Raw genomic sequence first — 22,611 nt, forward strand, 5'->3', positions numbered from 1 at the left:
GGTTTGCATTCTTCTTCCTCAAAAGGAGCACAAAGGTGGTCTGTTTCATTGCCGGGGAATGAGCCTTTATTCTGTATGCCCTTAACATCATATTGGCAGCAACCTCTTTCTCTTGGCTACTATAAAATAAAATAACCCTCACAGCATGAGGATCGTTGCAAATCTCTGTGAATGGAAACATTATCTGATTGTGCATCTGATGGAAAATGAAAAGGGGAGAGAGGGTTATATCAAATTCTGAAATTAAGAATGAAGAAAACTCATTGTCTATAAGAATGAGGCAGTAAAATCCTTTATTCCATTCCAAATCTATCTATTCCCTTTCAGACTCTTCTAATCAGACTTTCCTTTTAGAGTGAGGACTGTTTGATTTAGCCCTAATTATTCATAAACTTAGTCTTTCCTTGCAAACAAAGCACAGGTGACTTTCCCAGACTAAAATGGAATATGAGTTACATGTTATTTTTATTTTTTCTAAGGGTTGCTTGTCATTTCAGTTCACAAACTGCAGATGGTTTTAAAAATCACTTTGCTTCGCAGTATTACAGTAACTTGTACCAATTACAGAACCCATTTTAACCTCTAAATGTGTTAACTCTAAATGACTTAATCCACACTGTACATCAGTCATCTTTTTAAAGTGTCTTGCCACATACTCTGAACTCTTGTGTTATAGTTTAATAACTGTGATTTCTAGAAAAAGGAAATTCTCAAAGTTTGGACACTTAAGTAGGTGCCTGTCACCATATGCACAAAATAATACATATTTAAACAATAGAAACCCAGCCCACAATGATTTTTAAAGACAGTGAAATTCTCTAGTGTTCCAAAAGTACATTTACTTTTTAAGGATGCTATAATTTAAGTGACTCAGGAAGCTGAAGTCTCTAGCTTCTAAAGTTTTAGTGTTGGTTACATAATACAAAGAGCCATCATCTTTCCTTTGATGGAAGTGTTAATTTTTATTAGGATAACATTTTTAAATAGCCAACACATTTATTACAACAAAAATTAGAGTTAGTCATTCCTAGTTTACTTTAGATATGAAATCTGCAGTGTCATTTGTATGTAAAAATTTATGTCAGGTCTTTAAATTTTCCTTCTTGCAACTGAACAGAAAGAGCATGCCGGGCTTAAAAACCTGAAACTTTTCATAATCAGTGCCCTGTCTTGTGATTACTCTGTAGTAATTTATTTTACTGGATATCCAGATTACCTTGTGACAGCAGATTTGACAATGCATATGGTGTTTTCAAATACATCATTTTGCAAGAAGAGATTATATTTTAGTGGTTTCTAACAGAAGACCATTCTTTTGTGATAATTAAGATTTCTTATAAGCATATGATTCATGTGCAGGCTAGAACCTCAACTAAAAAGGTTTGTAAGAACAGTTGCATTAGTAGAGGTGAGTTTATTGTCCTGCTGAGAAAAAACTGTAGCTCAGCCATGAGCACCTGTGACAGTGGGTTTTCTTGCCAAAGACTTTTCATTGCTTTCTTAGTTAGTGGTCTTGTGTGTGAAGCAAGTGACATTTCACATGCTTATATCATGTTGAAAGCATTAGAAGAGGGTGGCAGTTACTAGATATTCCTATAGCCTTTGGATGGTATCACTTTTATGGCCAAGTTCTTTTCAAAGTGGTGTGGATGTGAATCTGAAGCACTTAAGGCGAAAAATAAAAAATAAAAAAAGAAAAAGTATTTGTTTCAATATCCCTTTTTCTGGGCATAGCTCTTTAATACCATACTATTACCTTTCCAAGAGGCCTAAAGTTTATTTTTGTTTTATACTAAAGGAATGTGTTCACTAAAACATATGCAATTAGGGAAAGATTATTACTATGTAATAGTTTTCTATCCACAGGGATGAAAACCCTAAAAGAGTTTTGCATTTTAAAGACGAATTTTTTGGATAGCTTTCTGTTTTTGTTTGCTCTCCATCTTCACATTTTTGTAATGACTTTAAATGCTAAAGCCCCCAAATTCCATAATTTTCACCATAGTGAACAACCTTAATGCCCCTCAATCAGAGTTACTTTATTTGTCTAAAAAAAATAACAAGATAAATATTCACCATTAGCAGTAACCAAGAATTGTTTTACTGGTAAACCCTACAGAGTTAAAAAGAGCTGTTTAATTTTCTATATATTGCCCCCCCCCAATTTAGAAAGCATATACAAATTCAAAACATCAAGTTAATGATATGAATTATAAAGCTAATACAGAAACCCATTTAACCTATGCACAAATAAATGTGGTCAAAGAAAGCAAACATATGTTGGTTTAAGAGCTTTAGAGAAGAATGACTCTACTTTTTAAAGAGCGTCCTTCTGTAGAAGTATTAAATTGCAATTCCAAGGCAGCCAGCAATTCACTTCAGAAAGAAGTAGTATAGGTATTGAAAGGAATAGTAGGGTGAAAAAATCTTTAGAAGTTCTTGGTGAAAAGGGACCCATGGAGTGCTGGAGAAGGCTTATGCTTTAGTCTGCTGAACCTCTGTTCCTCTATGCTGTGATTCTGCTCTTGATGCCTTTGGTTTATTGAGTTTTAAGTGACTTAATGGGGAGAGAAACATGGCAGGGGAGGAGTGAAGGTCTACTGACTTCTGGTGGTTTTCCATCAAGCAGGAGCTTTAAGCAGATGGTAGGCTTATAGTCCTCCCCATAGGAGTCACCTTAGAGGTCTCTCCTGGTCCCTCTGATCAGCAGTCATAGCACATGTTTACTTTGGAATCTATTTTTAGATGATACTATATATTGAAGATGCTCTAGGCTCCCATTTGCTCTGTGTCTTGATCTAACTTCAGAATTAAATTAATTTATGGGATAAAGTGAAGATTAGAATCATGATAAAAACACAATAAACACCTTTTTTAAAAAATTAAGCAAATAAATTTGAGGTAGCAAGTGGTCTTCCTTAAACCATCCCCACCCCCAAGTTGATATGATGTAATTGTGGGTTTGTTTTCCCAAGCCCTACACAGAGTGAGTCTTGCCACACACATCTTTATATGGCCCTATGTACATTCCTTTGTGATAAGAATTCCACTCTTCTGTGTAATGAAGTTAGTGACAGGTCTTTTCTTGGATAAGAGGATATTAACGAGCGAATTTTTGACTTTTCAAATTTCCATTCTGGACCTTAGTTGCTTATTTCCTATAACAATTTTTAAAATGACTTATTTGGGGTTTATCTTTAGGGATTAAATTCCCCTCATGACTAATAAGAGGCCCCTCAAACAATTATGATTTGATCATAGTTGTCCCAGACCAAACTCCATGTAATTGGAAAGAGGAATTTGACTTAACCACCAGGAAACAAAATATACTGAAACCACTGAGGGGTATGGGATTGTAAGGGTACAGTGTTCTCTCAAGAGTTTCATGAGAGCACTTGTGGGAGGTACATGTGCTTGAGAACTGATTTTTGACTGACTTCTAAAGGAAATCCCCTTAATAAGTAGGGCTAAATAATTTAACCTGATTAATCAGACAATTAATATTAGATTATCTTCTCCAGAAGAGAGAAAAAAAAATTCATTTGAACTTCATAACCTTTAGACGTTGTCTAAGATGTTTTCATTATCAGACATTGGAAGCGTCAGGCACCAAGACAAGAAGATACTAGTTAAAGATGCATGTCCTCATAATCTAGTCATGTACATAAATAATATGAAGGAAAAATTGGGTAAATAGCAACAAACATTTTAAAATTCTAGATACGGAAAGAGAAAACAGAGAATAATGCCATTGAGGAAGTCTCAAGAGTAACTTCCACTTTCAAGGACAGTGAGAGAAATAATATTTTGTAATAAACTTTAACATCCTGCAGCACTTGCTAACCATGTGATGTTAGGTAAATTGCTTATCCTATCTAAATTTCTCATGTAGAAAATAGGACTGGTGGTGCCTGGGTGGCTCAGAGGATTAAGCCTCTGCCTTTAGCTCATGTCATGATCTCAGGGTCTTGGGATCGAGCCCCACATTGGGCTCTCTGCTCAGCAGGAGCCTGCTTCCTCCTCCTCTCTCTCTCTGCCCGCCTCTCTGCCTACTTGTGATCTCTGTCTATCAAATAAATAAAATCTTTAAAAAAAAAAAACAAAAGAAGACTATTTGTAGAAACTCCCTGAGAGGTAAGGACTGAATGAATTTATATAAGGAAGGAGTTTCATATTTCTTGGGACATAGTGATCAGCCAGGGATTAGTCTTTGCGGTTGTTTTGATTATGTTCACACAGTGTTTGTATCTGTGATTGATCAGGACATAGCAAAATAAATGAAAAATTGGATGCAAGTCAGTTGAATGACAGAAAATTAACAGGAATTACAGTCCTCATCCAAAAGAGAAAATATTGGCAAAGAAGAGAGGAAGCAATAGAAGTAATGAGGGTTACCTTGTTACTAGGCTGGTTCTTTCAGAAGTGTTTTGATGGCAAAGTGCCTGGGCAGGGCTGTGCACTTGGCAAACACCATGAAAAATTGCGTTATATAGAATTGAGATTTAGCACAAAAGTACGTATTTAACTACGTGTGTATCTATTTAAAATTTAATTGTATATATAGCACATACATAATATCAAATCAAAGCCATGAGCACAGGTGTCAGTAAAAGGATGCTTTGAAATTGCATAAGTACGATTGATATGTAAAAGGTTCTATAGTTTTATTTTCTACTCGTCAATTGGTTTCATAATCTGTTAACAATTTTTTTCTTTTAAATTTCTAAATATATACTACTACTGTTGAGAACAATTTGAAAACCAGTGATACAGAAGAAACTTGACTATGTTTAAAGAATCAGCACATGAAAGGGTTATCCCTAAGCTAATTTTGAAAAAGACTTTAGAGATCATCTAGTTTCAATTAGTTTGCACATATTTTATCCTAAATTTTTCAGAATTTTGCCATAAATTCTGATCATTAAGTGAAAATATTTTTTTGTCATAGATTAGTGTGTGTGTGTGTGTGTGTGTGTGTGTGAGTGTGTGTGTGAGTGAATGGGTGTTGATGTCTGTTAATTTAGTGAATCATAGAAAAGGGTATGATTTGCTGCCATGGAGAATATAAAGCATAGATAATGATAAGTCTGCTTTAAAGAAAGGACATGTTTAACTGGGATATCTACAAACTTTGCTTCTTAATTGTAGGAGGCAAAGAAAATACCAAAATTAACCATCATGTTCAGATAGGAGCTGGAGGTCAACCAAGAAAACAGTGAGCTCTGAGAATGCTTTCATAAACACTAGGAGACATCATTATACCATAGGTAGTGATTGCATTGCAATTATGTCTGACTTGCTTGGTGTTGCTTTCAAGTGTTTTAATCTTTTTGAGTGTACTTTAAAGAGTTTGTTATTGGGAAACATACTGTGAATATAAGGTTACATTCTAGTTTAAAGTCCTTCGTTTTAGAGATGAGAAAAAGTGACAGACTTACCTAAGGCCACCTAGGGTGCCTTAGAGCAAGGCACCTTAGAGCAAGGACTTAGAATTTTCCCCAATACTCTTTCTGTTCTATCAAGTGACTGCTTTCATATGACTGTGACATAGTTCTTCTAAAATCAAGCCATATATATATATATATCCAGAGATATCCTATGAAATATCCAGAATTTTTCAAGTTATCATGAAATAAATAGTAGTTCCAAAACATTCTCCAAGCACTTATACTCATGACAGAATAACAGGCAACCATCAAAGGAAATCACAGCAATGCAGATTTAAACACCATTTATTTGTCTATATTCAGTTGTCTTTTGAAGAGTGAGCTGGCTTAAAAAAGAGATTCCCGGTCATTTTCAAAACCCTAAGGAGTCATTAATGAGGTCTCACCTTTGCTCACAATTTACCTCGCAAGCAATACACCTCTAATGGTCCCTGTCGATTTTTCAGTTCTGTTGCGAAGGTGATATTGTTGGTGCTTTTGGGATCTTTTCCTATTTTCAAACTATTTCCTATAAATGGGGCTCCTAGCTAGGCATTTGCTTTTATATTGCTCTCCTCTTAAATCCGTGCTGTAATTCTGTGATATTACTCAACGTGAAACATACTCAACCACCTTACAAAGAAGAGTTCACGTGGATTCAAAGATCTGTTCACATTGAACTTTACGGTGAACATACATTTCATTTGGTTTACATGTCTCTACATATTCATTGGGGCCAATGAGCCACTTATATAACGTTTTAGGTCTTTTCCTTTGGATAGGTTTCTTAACCATCCAGACTTTAATTACTCATCAATAAAATGAAAATAAAATGTCCATCATTTAGGGTTATTAGGATTAAAGAAAATGTGCTTAAGTGCTATGTCAGTGCATGTACCTGTACTTCAGAGTCTTTAAGAGATCCGAAGATATGCCAGCTTAAAGGTCTTTTTGTTATAGATTAGTGTATGTGTGTGTGTGTGTGTGAGAATGGGTGTTGATATCTGTTAATTTAGTGAATCATAGAAAAGGGTATGATTTGCTGCCATGGTGAATATAAAGCATAGATAATGATAAGTCCATCTCTAAAGGTAGAGATTACAATTTAGTGTGTTGATTTTATATTGGCTACCTCAAGCAACCAATATCTAATGATTTTATTAAAAATCAAAATATATTCCTTAAGTGAATTGATTGGTAATGCCAAAATCATAATAACATTTATATTCTGATAAGACTTTTCACGGGGCAGTTGGGGAGAGAATTAACACAGTGATGGATTCTTGGGGGAAAACGGAAATGAAAACATGCAACAACTTGCCATCTTCCAAAATAGCCCTTGCAGCTGAGCTAAGGTGTTGGTAGCAACGATTACAGATTCCAGACCAGCCTTTACCTCATGTCCCTATAGGGGATGTGACTTCCTCCTGTCTATCTTCCAGGGAATTATTAGGGTTTCTGATTTCCTGTCCTTCAAACTAATATTCGGAACACTCTGAGCAGAAGCTTCGTGAGCAGGGTTTGCAGGAAGTCTTTGCCCTGTCTTATGGGTTAAATACAAAGAGTATGAACTCAGACTTTGGATGAGCCTTTCTGGCTACATGACTTCATGTCAGTTAAAAACACTTAGCCACATTTTCCTCATCAATTAAAAAAAAGTGATGATAATACCTCTCTGATTTCCAGTATTCAATAAGCTAATGTGTTAAAAGAATAGTGTCTGGAACAGAGAAATTCAACTCACTATATTTCCATTCTTATCTGATCGAAAGGGATGAGATCAATTTTACCCTACCAGAGTGTAATTTCATTTCAGAAAGCACTGTTCTTCATCAACTGTACCTCATGCTGGTGTGGGCAAGACAGAAGTATTGGTGAAGAGATTTGGAGCTCAGTCCCATCTTCACTTATCACAGATGATAAAGCTGAATGGAAACTGTATGTTTTCTTTCTAAAGAAGATAATTTGAGACCAAATAAAAGCCAATTCTGGGACATCCTAACCCATCCCAGTTGACAACACTGATTTAAACACCTGCAATTTCCTCAAGAAAAAAAAAAAAATGAGAAACCAGCCTTACCTAGCCTCTATTTGGAGTCCAAATGCTCTAAATTATGGGACTAATAGTTAAACATTAAACATAGTTATTAAAATTATAGTACCATAATATGTTAATGCCTTTAAAGAAAGTTCATTTTACAAGTTTACTTGAAGATGAGAGAACCAAAGAGGTCTATCTTAAACGAGGACAACGTAACAGCCATAAGCCTTTTTGATGAGTTGAGGGTTCTGGACTCTAATCATACAGCGTTCTCAAATGGGGTAAGGTTGGTCATGACCTCCGCAGTTGGTGGAGAAGGGGCTGGAATGGCAAAGGGAAGCCCAAACCCCAACACACTAGGTTTCTGAATGTGTGGACAGAGATAGTGGCAGGGGAGAGGAAAGTTCCAGATTCTAGCCTTCCTGTTTTCATTGTTTTGTTGTTGTTGTTTTGTTTTTAAAATTCTCTTCTCTAATGCTTGGTTGTCTTTGCAGTGAACTAAGCCATTCACATTGGGCAGGAAAGGGAGAGGGCAAGACTGAATTATAAAAGAAACGAGACAATGCATGAAAAATTGAAGTGACATGTTGGCAAGAAGCAGATGTGGTTGAAGAAGCTTTATATTATTGAGAACGTGTAGCTTTTTCCTCCAGATGCCACAAAGTGAAATGTGAGCTCATTCTATAAATAAGTTCATATGAAAATGGGGCAAATTTTTCCTGAGACTACAGTTTAGAAGAATATTGAAGGGTATCAAATCCCTTTTGTGCATGGTATATATCTTTCTTTCAGTTGGTCCTTTGATAAAACATGTAAGCTACAGATTCAGCCAATATTTTTGAGGACTAATTAATTACCTGACAGCGTGCTAGATACTTGCTTTCTATTAACTTAACCCTTCCTTGCAACCTGTTTTACTTAAAACACCTTTACTGTGAGGAAGACTGAGTTTCAGACTCATTAAATGATTAGCCTACATTCTCCCAGCTAGAGAGTAATTAGATTTGGACCCTTTTATTCTAAGAATTGCTATATGAATGAATCTATAGTACTGGCAGTAGGATTTAATTTCTAAATAAATACACGATGAAGAAAAACAATGTACAAATAATGCCAAAACTAAACCAAGTTGACAAATAACTGTTTATATGGGGTGGGACAGGCTGCATTAAAATATTCTTAGAATTACACCTGAAAGTAGTATGCCATGTATTAAATATACGTCAGTTAGAAAATACTAAAAATCCAAAGATAAAAATGATCCGCTATTAAAAAATAATTTCTTTAATCAGCCCAAGAAATTCATTAGTTTCAAGACCAGCAAAATTGAAGCTTTTATAATAAATACAGAACTTTGCCAGCTAATACTCCTATTCTATGTAGAAAACAGTCTTTAGATCAATGTTTCTCAAAGTATATTTCTCAGTGTACCTAAATTAGAATGTCCTGGGAGGCTTATAAAAAGGCAACTTCTTGATCCCTGCCCTTAGGCATACTAGATTAGATTCCTTGAGGAAGTAGCCAAGAAATTTCCATTTTAATCTGGACCTCAGGTGCTTTCAATGCACAGGAAAGCTTGGAAGCTACTGGTCCAATATTTGAGAACTATAGAGTCTAGAACACTTTGAAATATTTATTCAATATGCACATTGTTTGAAGTCAGGAGGATAGAAGTAATAGTGATCTTTCGGCAAAAAAAAAAAAAAAAATTCTGCCAATTTCTATATGTGTATAACTTTTTAAAAGTATTTATTTATTTATTTGACAGAGAGCACGAAGAGAGGGAGAAACAGGCTCCTTGTTGAGGAGGGAGCTCAATCTGGGGCTCGATCCCAGGATTCTGGGATCATGGCCTGAGCTGAAGTAAGACACTTAACAGACTGAGCCACCCAGGTGCCCCTACATGCATATAAATTTAATAACTAAGGATCTTCTCATATACCAGGCTACATTTATCAGTCAAGATACATGAGAATAAATCCCTGCCTCATTAAAAAAAAAAAGAAAAAAATTACACAGAGCTGCAAGGGGTAGAGAAAACAGTCAAACTAAATGATATAAAACTGTATTGCATAGGTTTATCAGGGACCATATTTTATTTATAAAGTACTGGAAAGTGAGGTGAAATCTTAAAAACTCTGAAAAGAATGAAAACTAACTCCACTTTTTGTCCCTTGTTTATCTAAGTCACGAGATTTGAAAACCAAGACCTATGTCTGAGGCTTTACAAATGCTTATTGTTTTCTACTTGGATCAGGAAATCAGAGTTTTCAAATGAGGTAGAAGTAATATTTAGCCTGGCAAAAAAAGGTTTTGACCACTCCCCCCATACAAACAGACATCCCACCACCTGCCTGAGCACTTGGCTTTGCATGATGTGAAGAACCGTTTTCTGGATTAATTTTTCTGGATCAAGCAGAATGTGTGACTATGGTAGGCATATTATGTCTGTTCTTTTCCTCTCTGCAGTTTCAGTTCTCTTGGGAGAACAAAAAAATCAAATGATGACATGATAATACATAATCACTGACTATCTCAGAACACTTTAAACCAAGTTAAGACTCACAGTTTACCCGTGACGTGCCTCCTAATCTTCCCTTTGGTTTATATATATGGAAAATAAGGCACACAGCGGTGAGGTTAACAATTGGCCAAGGTTGTAAACTGATTAAGTGGATTCTAAATTCAAATGCCAAATAAGTGCTCTCTAGTGAGAGCCCATGCTCTTAATTACTGTGCCACAGCGCCTCCTAGCGTGTGATCTAAAGCCCTGGAATGAGCCCATGTCTGCTCGTGTCCTGTTCTGTGGGTTCTGATTTACACAGTAAGAGAAGGAAAGAAAAATGTCTTCTTAGGTATCCCCTGAGCTCAGAACTAAAGTTCTAACTAAAATGTGTATTTTATCTTGTTCTCACTGTGAAAGAAAATAATCATATTTATGTAATATTTTCTTTATTTATGGACGTTGTTTTCCAAAGTCAAAGCCAACAAACTACAATGTTCTACTGCCCGGCCCCAGAAGGCATCCAGATTTTAACTGAGGGGCTTAGGAACACATGGTAGAGATCAGATCGACCTGATTGAAGCGCAACACCTTCTACCTGTGTGATCCTAGGTAGTGCTCTTAATTGCCCAGACTCGTAATTTAATTTTTAAAATTTATAATAACAGTGGTAAGGGCTTTGTTTTGTTTTATGTAAAAGAATTGTGCTACCGGTTCTCTGGGGGTAATTTCTTTTCTTTTTTTTGTAATTTCATTTAATGCTTTTCCATACCTCCTGAAGGTGTTTTGTAGATTACAACATTAAGGAGTAAAGAAGTCAGTACCTCTCAGGTTACAAAATTACTAAAATGTAGAGATGGAATTTGAACCCGTCATTTACTAGGCATAAGCCTTAAGGTCAGGATTCTCAGGCAGGAAGTGTTTACCCTGAAATTCATGGTGTCAGGCGTTTGAGAAGTAGCTCAGTAACATAGCTATTGAGAACCTAATGCAGACTAGTGTCAAAAAGGGATCTGTGTTATATGAACAGGGATGTCCGACCCAGGGGATTCTGGGTGCTGTAGGTTATACCGCGTTTCTAAGCAAACCTTCATAACCTCCCCGTGTCGCAAGCAGTATCACCTTTGGTTTCAAGGATGTGAAAAGCAACTGACTCATCATTTGAACTCAGTCCGTCTTAAAGACTAACCTAATAAGAAGTCAGATTTTCCTTACAAAGCTCAAGTGCTGATGGCTTACTGGAACTACACTTCCACTGGTCGTCAGAAGATGGCACTGTGAAGTACAAAGTGCGGTACAATCCTATCTCTGTTCTAGATTTAACCCCTTTATAAGCTGACACGTTTCAAAATTGGTATCTTCAAAAAATGGCTTGATTTCACATCAAAATCAAGATGTATGTATGTATATGCAAACATAAGTATGCATGTACCTGTATGTATACATGTGAATAACATGCTTTATGGTATATATGCTACGTGTTATAAAATAAATATATATCATTTTAATCATGTAAAACGTAAATCTTTTAAAGTTTTCTGAAAATCTATTCTTAAAAATAGTCTTTATTTGGTAGCATGCTGCTGTTGGTTTAATTCCATTCGTCACTGTAGTAATTCCTCTATGTCCACTTTCCTCCTTAAGGAGAATTAGACCTGAAATTTGAAAAAGGTACCCATTTCCCCTACATACTTTTACTCAAGTGACATAGTAAAAGGGTTCTCAAGGACAGATTTAAAGGGGAAGTAGACATTATGTGAGGAAGACATGCTGACATTTTTCTACTTCTATTTTTAAAGAGTTTTTAAAATTCATTTATTTGACAGAAAGACCACAAGTGAGGGGGAGGGGCACAGAGAGAGGGAGAAGCAGACTTTCCACTGAGGACAGGGGGCTCATTCCAGGACCCTGGGATCACGAGCAGAGCCAAAGGCAAACACAAAGCCAGCTGAGCCACCCAGGTACCCCCGTTTTTATACTATGTTAATTTTAATTTTAATACATGCTAATACATTTTCACATGACCTGTGCAGCGATAAGTAACAACTCCTTTTTATAAAAATGGGGAGGCTGTTACTCTTGGCAGTAGGAGGCCTAGACCTGAGGCTTTGAGTCCCACTTTTACAGCACCAGGCAGAGTGTCTGGTGAGAGAGCCTGCTTCCTCCGTCACGTGGGCGGCATCCCTGTGGCCTTGAGAGCAGTGAGAGAGGGCACAGCTCTTGTGTCTCTTCTGATAAGGGCATTAATCTCATCATGAGGGCTCCACCTTCCATAACCCAATTACCTCTTAAAAATCATAGTATTTCAGATCTCAATGAGTCTTTTTACCCAGCCCTTCAGTTTTATGAATGTATAAATTTAGGCTCCTAGTTGTCAAGCAACTTACCAAAACAGGTGCAAGTACTTAATAGTATACTCAAGACAAAGGGAAACAAACAAACAAAAATCAAAGGAAGCCTTGGCGTGTTTTTATTGACAGTCCAGCATCAGTCTCTAAGAAAAATTGAGAACCACATCATGTGAGCTCACCTCATCATTGTAAAACATTCTTTAAAAAATTACGAATTAATAATTATGGCGCTTTTTATTTCAAATGTCTAAAATGTTCTTGAACACAAATGTAAATGATTAAAGAAAAAAGAAGGGAAAAGCCTCAATGACATTGAGTTCTTGGTTCCTTTCTAACTCTTGCTATTAAGTTCAGCTTAAGTTTATATATAATAAATATATCTTGGCTGGTTAAAATGGGTCTTTTACTTTCTGGTGCTAGTGTTTTCTCCTGTCTGGCATAGTTTTACTGTCTCTCTCTTTTCCTTTATTATTTTAACAAAATAGATGATTTTCATTTTTCTTTTTTTGCCACTTGAGAGAGATTAATATGACTTTCTTTAGTTGCTGGAGACAAGCTATCATCATAAACTTCTTTTAAAAGAATGAAAATTGTATTGGCTGACAACCAAATGACCAAAAATACAAAATAACCAGAAATAGAGCCTTGTTTGCCTGATTTTGAATTCATAAACCATTTGAATTGAGCTCAAAAAAATGTATACATGAAAGAAAGTGTATAGAGTCATAAGATGGTTAGTCATAATCCTATAGTAATCACTGGTAAAGTTTTATTTTTATCATCAGTGTAGTATTAAGAGACAGAAATGGATGAGGCTTGTTTTAAGCCAACAACTATATCTTAAAGTATTTTCAGATATAAAGAAAATATAAATTTATCAGTAGCCACTTTTGGATCCTGATTCTTTGTGACTGTTTAAAGAATTAAAAGTGTATAGAATATTACCTTTTTAATATGCTCAGGGACTATATGATACAAGACCCATATGGTCTTGTCTGTGGCTCCTTTCTATTCATCATCCCTTACAGTGACAACTAAGTTGCAGGACCAGAGTTGGGACCCTAGACTGTGATTCCAAAGCCTAGGCTACACCATGGTAGATCAGTGGATGAATGTCCTTAGTAATAAGCAGAGGCTAAATCCTGGCAGGAATGAGTGAATTGCTGTTTCAGGAAATCACCAATATTTGTCCACATGTAACCGTTCAGATGCTAAATGTACAAGGTGTTTATTCCCAAAAAGTGATGAAAGGTGATAGGCTAGGGAAATAAGAGTTGCTAGACAGAATGCTAAGTGGAAGATCAAGTGAGAATGGAATTGATTCAGTGTTTTGATGTGTGCAAGTATAGAACATTGTGTAAATACCTGGCTGTGTTTTATAACAAGCACAGTGGTTTGAGGGAATGGAGGGCAGATAGATCATTGGAAAACAGAATGTGTTAAGGACATGTAGTGAGCACAGTGTCCATAAACTGACTCCTCTGATGTCACTGGTGTTGAGCTTGAGTTTGTGGAAGAGGAATCTGGATTTGATGGGGGCGCGGGGACAAAAAAATTCCTCACTGAATATGGAGAGGATTTCTGGATTGTTTTGTTTTGTTCTCCCCTGGCAATAAAAAGGACATATAAGCCAAACTGGCAGAAAGAGGGAGGTTAAGTCGTTGAGGATGATGAGTCCCTTATTCCTCATCTGTAGTGAAACAGAGTGTAGTAACAGGAGAAGAATGGATTCAGAGTAAGTGTGCTTGCTTTCCACCTGAATGACCCTGAATGAATAGTCCGCACATTTCGGGGGAGCTCAGAAGCTGGGCAGGGCTACAGCAAGAATGAGGGAGGCATGCAGTGGTATTGGGGGCAAGCACATAACAAGATCAAGCCTCTGCCTCCCTCTAACCCAGCTCCTCACTGGATGATTGAGAATTTCATTTCATGGGGGATGGTATGGCGTCGTCTTTATAGGGAGCCAGCTCGATTTATGTTGTTTATATAAAGAAAGTTTTTCATTTAATTTTGTGGTTAGGTTTTGAGCATTTTTTGTTGTTTTGTTGTTGTTGTTGTTGTTGTTCTCTCAAGGATGAGGAGATGAGGTTATGACAACACAGCAGTATTACACGAAACTAATCACCAGGACCATTTTTTAAAGAATTCTCCTTCTGGTGTTGGAGCAAGAGATGCTGCTGGAATAAACCCCTCAGATGAAAAACAGCTCTGTTGGAATGCATAGCTCAGAGAAAGCCAAATTCATAAAACCAAGGACTGGAGAGGACAGGCTCAAGCTCATTAGAAATAAACATAAAAGCTGACTTTTCTGATGACTTTGGGTCAGGTGTCCCAGCATGGGAAGTGAATGAACTATTAGTAAGACCCAAAGTTGTAACAATCACTGTCACTAAGCCTTTTCTGCTGACTGGAGTTCTGAGTGCTTGTAAGGGAAGGATGCGGCAGGATATCAGTTATTTGCTGTTCCCAAATTTCTGGGCAAAGACTAGAGCCAAGAAGCCAGTCATAATTTTTTGGAAATTAACCCAATTAACCTTGGGCCTCTGCTACAAGAGACGTTTGTTCATCCAGAGAACATTTTTTTTTTTTTTCTCCCCTGGAGTAGGTCATGAAATCACATACTGTGCTCAGTAGCCCCAGACATGTGTGGTAAGACGGTAGAAGGGAATAGTTAATGCTGGAGAGGCTACATCTTCTGTAATTTATTCTCCTCCTTCTGGAGAGGTTTAATTTCCTGAGCCCAAGGATCCTGAGCTATAAATGACACTTTTGAGAACCAGCAAGAGGAATAATTAGACAACTGGTTAGTTTAATAGCAAAGAAGGATATGCAAATTGGTTCAATTAATATTAACTAGTTAACATTTACTAAGAAACCGATAAATGCCAGGAAATAATGTGAATTGCTTGGCAGCTCAGATGCTTAAGAAATGGACCCTTTATGGAATGTGAGGGACACCAAATGTCCAAACAGAAGAGTAAAGATTCTTACCTCTGGGAATAGAGAGGAGAGAGCTGTGGAAGGTGTCACAGAAATCAGTGTCTCTCTTTGTTGGGGGAGGTTTTCGACACTTAGAGGGATGTTTTAGGCAAAAGTTTGCTTAGGAAAGTAAATTCCAGGAAGAGAACAGCAATGTGTCAAGGCCTTAAGATTAAAATAATTAATAATAATATTCAGACTCCATGGTGTATAAGCAGAACAGTAAGAAGGAAAAACCTATCTTCCATACTAAAAAAAAAAAAAATCCCCTTTTTTGTTACATAAATTTGGATTAAAGTTTGTCATGTAAATGAATCTTATGTAACTTGAGTTGCTCCAGCAAATTCTGTATTGAGTTTATATATAACTAATATATTATCAGTACCTACAAACACATTTTTTACAATTTTCAAATATGACTGTGAGATTTTACTGGGTTTACAAAGAAATGAGACAGATCTGCCCGTGAGCAGGTGGGACGTACACAAGCGTGTGATATTTTCAGCCTTGTAGGAGATTGTATAATAACTGTACAGTCTTGCCTTATTAGGATGGGGAATCCTGATTTCTGAGGGTATGGATGGCCCAATAAGTCCTCAAAGTTAAGGTTCTATCTCCATGAAAGAAGGCTAGGACTAGAATGCCTCAGGCAGGGGAGATAGCATAGGGAGCCGTGTTCTGGGAAGTTGACAGGACATTAATTCAGTTCAACATTCAACATTCTGGTTTGTGAAAGAAGCAACATAGCGTAATGGAATTTAGAGGCTGTGGAGGATTTTCTTGGGGCCCAGTCCAGCTTCTCATCACTAGGAATTCCCCTTTTTACAATTGCTGTTTTGGCTGCCTATGGCTAACAAACACTTATCCCCACAAAAATGGTCTTGAGCCCAAGAGGTTCCTCCTCAGCCCTGAGTGTTATTCACCCTATCAGTCAGCAACAACCTCTTACGTTCACCATCCCGCTGCCCCTTGGTGTTACGTGTTCGCTCCCCCTTCCTTCCAACTCCCCTATGTCTAATTTGGCTTCCTCCCACCACTGGGTAGTACGCAGTCTCTCCTTTAATGAACCCTCTGTCCCCCATCCCTCCCCTCCACAGTTAACAACCCTGTGTCTAACTGACATGCAGGTAAAAACCGAATGACCCCTGCCTCAGTGTGGGTGTGTCTCCAGTGTGGGTGTGTCTCTGCGGTACAGTTGTGCTCAGGGCTCTCCTATGGACCAGGTAAAGCCAATCTCCTGCTGGGACCACTTCTATGCCAAATATTTTTTTTATCTTGTTATGTTTTCTTTTCACCTTTCGAAAATATTTACATCCAGGTAAATCGGTGACAAAGGAGGCCTCTCTTAGGCTTTACTTTTAGGAAAACTGACCTGAGATAGAGATTGAGCCTTTTGGGTTTTGAATCCCAGTCTTTCACATTACCATTAATTTATGGAAATGAATATAAAACCTAAAGCTATTTCCATGGAATCCTAAAGCTAATTCCACAGAATATGAAATTCTGTGACCACACAGGGTGGTCAGAATAAGCTCTGTGATGGAATACATGCTCACAAGTTGTTTTGTTGTTGTTTTTAACTTTTTCTGGACTTGGTAATTTCTTGTTGCCATATATATGTTGTTTTCCTCATATCATCCTTCCTAAGACAAAATGCAGTTTATAAAAATCACTTTTTCTGTGTTCTCAATTAAAACGTGGAAATGAAATCTTATTGGAAAAAGGTATTTGCCTGTCCAAGCAATTACTATGAAAGGTTAAGAGTACTCCCTGCTGTCTTTTATGTGAGAACTTTAACCTAGGTCTTCAGTTTCATGTTTGTTTGTTTGTTTTTTCTTACACATCTAAGCAGTACCTCCAAAAATCAACGATTTCATTGAGGGCATCAATCATATTGCTTGCATAGCTTTAATTATTTGAACCAATTTCTACAGTTTACTTCCTTAAAAATCCATTGAAGAATGTTGAGTTTATCAGATGGTGTAAAGTGATTAAAAGAAAATTTAATCTTGACTTATTGAAGTAGGAATTTTATTGCTGCTCAAGGTTATTTTCATGTTGTCTGAAGAAAGAAAAATCTTTTATGTTCTAACAATTATAGTGTATAGAGGTTGTTTTTAATTATATTGAAGATCTGCCTTTCTATCACTGAGAAAATAATTTCTCTACAATAAAATAACAATTTACTTTATCTTTTCGTTTTTAAAATGATATATTCATTAGGAATTAGTTTTGAAATGTGGGCTACTTAACACTTTCTGTCTAGTACGGTTCTAACTGACATGGGAAATAAAATGGATGTGTGGTAGGAAGATGAAACATTGAGATGGGGGGAGGGACGAAAAGGCCTTTAATTCATCCCACTTTATTAATGAATAATCTGAAAAAATAGAGAATAGGTAGTATTTATGTGTTAGATATTGCCCCATTAATCTATTTTTGCCTAATTGAGTTAATTTATTACATATGATATATAGCTCAGCAGACTAAGGCTCAGATAAGTTAAGAGACTTGCTTCATTTAGTTGGTTAGTCAATGGTGGAGCCAGAATTCAAGCCCAGGAGGGTTGGATGTTTGAACCTAAAACTTAGGATTTTTTGTTAGCCAAATCATTAAGTCCTTTGATTATTTTGAAGAACAAAAAAATGATATATGTGTCCCATTCCATATTTATACTTTGCCATATACAAAATACATATCTGAAGGTATATTATCTTTTCTATAAATATTCAGAGAGAAATCAGAATTTATTTGATATTAGTGTGGGCTTTGACCACCTGTCTTTGTCTCTCCTCATCTCTATTTTTCCTTCCCATTTTCTCTCTCCTGGTGATCAAGTCTGGCCAAAGGAGCTTCATTCTTCCCCAAGCCCAACTAAGTTAATTGAACAAGAATTTGAGTAGGCAAGTAGGTTCTTAGATTTAGGCGTTTGGGTGGGGGATAATTAAGCAGGTATTCTAAGGGATAGAAGATGATGGTTTCTGAAGTAAGAGATATTTTACCTTAAGAAAGTGTAAGCTAGTACCACAGCTGAGCAAGAGGGGTGTAGTCTCTTCCTCGTGCTTGAAAAGAATCTAAGAGAAACTGCTTAACATTTTTAAAGGATTCATTCACTGAGTATCCCTAATATAGCTGAGCCTGTTAAATGAGTGGTTGAAACATCAGAAGATGATAGTGGATCTTAATGCACATTTGTTGGGTTGTTCTTAGTATTTCCACTGCTTGTTCCTAGTTCAAAGCTAGTTGGTAAACAGAGAATGGCTTCTGAAACTAGTTGGCTCTCACCGTCATTTCCTCCTCTTTTCTGAAGTCTTGCTTTGTACTTTAACTACAATTGTTCTTCAGACAATTTAAGAGCTGTTAACAGCACTCTTTAGATGCTCTGATAACTTTATTCTGAAGGAGCCTTGAGTTTTGAAGAGTCTGTTCTTCCTTGAAGAATACAGTCTGCCATCTGGGATAATCTAAGTAGTTGAATACACTATCTAATATATAGGGAGAAAGACAGGATTTGGATAAAAGATTTTTTCAAGGTTTTATTGTTTTCTATAGTTACACCACTTTGTATTTAAGTCGATTAAAAGAAAATTGGAAAAAAAAGGAAGGGAGACATTTCCAGAATTAGCAATGGACTGTGAACATAGTTGAAGAGCAGGCCTGTTCCTTTTCCTCTAAAACTAGACTTGTGGAAAGTCCTTGGGAAAGATGATTTGCTTGCATCAGCTTCAGTGAGGCAGTGCTGCACGCATACTGAAATTTATTTTCTTCTCATGTCTTATTTGTGTTTTATTTATTTACTGTTATCTGAGGAATTGTTCTTAAGATTTAGTAAAGTACTGCTACTTTAATATAGTTAATTTATAATATGCACTTTTTCTTAAAGATTTTATTTATTTATTTGACAGAGAGAGAGAGGGATCACAAGTAGGCAGAGAGGCAGGCAGAGAAAGAGGGAGAAACAGGCTCCCTGCTGAGCAGAGAGCTGGATGTGGGGCTCCATCCCAGGACCCTGAGATCATGAACTGAGCCAAAGGCAGAGGCTTAACCCACTGAGCTACCCAGGCGCCCCTATAATATGCACTTTCTAAAAAATTAAAAGCATGAAATATTTTTTTCAAGAAAATATTTTGGTTTATTTTTTGTTAGCATAATTGTGATGAAATTTGTCATTTCAGCCAAGCTTTATACATGAAAACATTGACAGTAAAGGCGTGGGATATGTCTTCACTCATTTCTACTAACCCAATATAACGAGAACAGAGACCTTGGTGTCAGGCAGGGATAAAGGATTTTCTTCTATCTGATTTCCTTAGTTTCATTAGTTTGCTAGAGTTACTCTCTGATTTCAGAAACTTAATAGTTATGTGACTATAAAGTGGCATAATAATGCACAAAATCCCTAACATCCAGGTTCTTGAGTTTTGGGGAATTTAAAGGGGAGGATTTGGGGAGATTTTACTTTCAAGAGGGGAAATCTGGTGGAAAGATAGCTGTTAAAAGTGCAATGGACTTATTACCAGCAGAATTAAATGAACCAGGCAAACTTGCCATCTATTCTAAAACTCACTAGTGTATGACCAAAAGGAGTGGTTGAAAATGGAACTGTTATCACTGTGAAGGGAAAGCAGACCTGAAAAACGATTGAAATGAGTATTTGAGTCTGTGATTGCATTTGAACATCACTTTGAAGCACACTCTGCCATAGAAATCAGGTGTGATTGTGTGTGTGTGTGTGTGTGTGTGTGTGTGTGTGTGTGTGTGGTTTTTCTGACCATCAGAAGTATACATACATTTAATAAAAAAAAAAATTAGGTTGCAAGATTATTGAGCTTACACACAAGATCTTGGTGTATAAATTTAAATATCACCAAGTTGCTGAATGATAGTTAATGGAACTATTATGGGAAAGAATGGAAAAATATGGTATTGGCTCCCCCTCACATTCTCCTGTGTTCAGTGATCCTTTTTGAGGGGGATGGGGGAGATGTGATACAATGAAGCATGGGCCACCATAAATTCCCCTTACACAAGAACTAAAACCTGGGCCAGACTGGATTTAAAAAATTTAAATCTTGCAGTTAGTCCATGGTGATGCCATTAAAAGACCAGAAACCTAATTTTTGTTAGCATTTCTGAAAATAAGCTAGCAGAGGAGATAATTCATATTAGTTAAACCTATAAGAGCTTGAAATATAATTTAAAGTTCCAGTGTTGTCACTGAGGAGAAATTAATATTCTGTGGGGATAGATGCTGGTGTTTTCCAATCATTGCCTTACCGCTCTGTGGGGAAAAATCCCTGGATAGCCACATTGTGATCAGGTCATAATGACCGTAGTAGCAGCGATTATGTTTTATTGAAAAAAAAAAAATTTGTCATGGGTTTTAGCCCTGTGCTAAGCTCTTGACATATTTTATTCTCATAGAAACTCATAGCATAGGTTCTTTGATCACTCTCATTTTACAGATGAGGAGACAAAACCTCGGGGAAGTCCAGGATTTGCACAAACTGCAAAATCTGTCAGTGCTGCAGGTAGATTTAGATAGATGTCTGTCCTTTTGTGGACGGGTTAAGAGCCTGGGCTTTGCACCACAATCTAGGTGAGCGTTAACTGAGAGTAGAAGGTGGACTGTCCAAGGAATGAATCCTCTAAGATACACTATGACTTCCTTGCCCATCCTCCAGTTCTAGGAGGAACATCTTTACAGTGACTGGTTAGTCATGTTATAGCTCTCCTTGGGTCAGTGAAACTGCTTTTTTTTTTTTTTTTTCTTTTGCCCAGCCTTGAGACTGAATAATTTCTGTGTTTTCTTGCTTAGTCATACTCCTAGGTCTATCTAGCCTTGTGTTCCTGATATTATATTTAGATTTCTTTGAAGGAGTGTTCTGTATACCTCACTGTCTTATTCATAATCACCTGTCACCTACAGAAGGTGCTTGTTTCATCACAAGCGGACTTCTGCAGGCCAGCCCAGAGGTAACTCTACCTCTTCTTTGGGGCAGATAGCACTGCTGTCTCCTCCGTGGTTGGGTCAGGGCGGCTCCTACATCACAACTGTACCATTATTTGTTGGACTCAAACCTTGCACCAGAGTGCTTTTAAAAGAATAATCTAGACTGCATATGCTTAAGTAGTTGTGCTTAGAGAGTTTAATCTGGTCTAATTTGAGAAAGGGAAAATCTGTCTTTAGTAGTATGCATTTTTTATTTTCAGAATTTACAGCCTACACCCAATAAAATCAAGATCTTCTCTCAGATTCTAGCTTTTGTCAACTTGGACCCCAACAAAATAATACCACTATACTGCCCAAGGCTGGTTTTGAATACTTTGGGGTGTGGTCCAAGATAATGCCTCTTCTTTTAAAACTTTGTATTTCAATCAAAACTTGCTAATACATCAAAATTGCATCTACTTGTGCTGAGTGTCCATTAGAAATAACGGCTTAACCAAGCAAACAAGTAATAGAGATACATTTTGTTAGCAGTCCTCTGAAGGCATAAGCACTTGCCGGAGTGGTAGTACTATAAATCCCAGATATCTTAGCAGATCACATGTGCAAGCCTACCTCTGGAACAAAACTCTCTTCCTATGACCAGGACAACAATCTTTTGATTGGTGACACATGTGAAAAGGAGAAACTTGTTAAGATACTTAAAGGAAGTTTAAATCCATTTGTATCTAAAAAGTATCAAGAAGAAGTGGAATCTGTTGTGAAATAAAATTCGAAAACTGTGTATTAACAATATAAAGCAAGCATCTTTATTATTACAGTGGATGTTAGAACGTCTTGGCAAAAGCAGTGATTTCCTAAGGAGCATTTTATAAGTTGCCTTTTTTTCACTTCTGATTTTCCCTTAAGAGTTTATGGGGGCCACTAGTTTTCCACTAGCAGTAAGGTCTTTGGAACATAGAAGTTACTCAAATTTGGATGGGGGTTGGAGGACGGAGAATCAATTTGCTGGCCAGTACTATAGGTTTGCAGATGAATTGACCAGCAATCCTGTATTTTAAAAACACAGTCCAAAGAAAAGATTTTTTTTTTCCCCTTGTAAAGATTCCTAACATTAAAGTTAGATTATCTTACACAAATACTCATTTAGGGTGTGCAGAAGTAATAAGTCAGAACTGACGTTCTGCTGTGGTAAGACACTAATCAAACACGTTCTAATCAGGGTTCCTCTCCTGAGTTGTACATCTTAAGCTTTTGCTTCTAAAGTTGCATTATATCATTGACTATATTCTCCCTAAACATTTCTGGAGTTCCAGGCCCTTAAACCGATACCTAACTTGGGTTTTATGGCAAACACAGTA

The 22,611-nt window shown here is 36.9% G+C and overlaps 1 protein-coding gene across 2 annotated transcripts in view; it reads left to right on the forward strand.

Moving 5' to 3' along the window:
- LUZP2 (leucine zipper protein 2) overlaps positions 1-22,611 on the forward strand; it is a 455,081-nt gene that overhangs the window by 1,388 nt on the left and 431,082 nt on the right. The gene's annotated exons all lie outside the window — the stretch shown is intronic.

The sequence above is a fragment of the Mustela nivalis genome (assembly GCF_964662115.1).
Source record: "Mustela nivalis genome assembly, chromosome: 9".
Lineage (NCBI taxonomy): Eukaryota > Metazoa > Chordata > Mammalia > Carnivora > Mustelidae > Mustela > Mustela nivalis.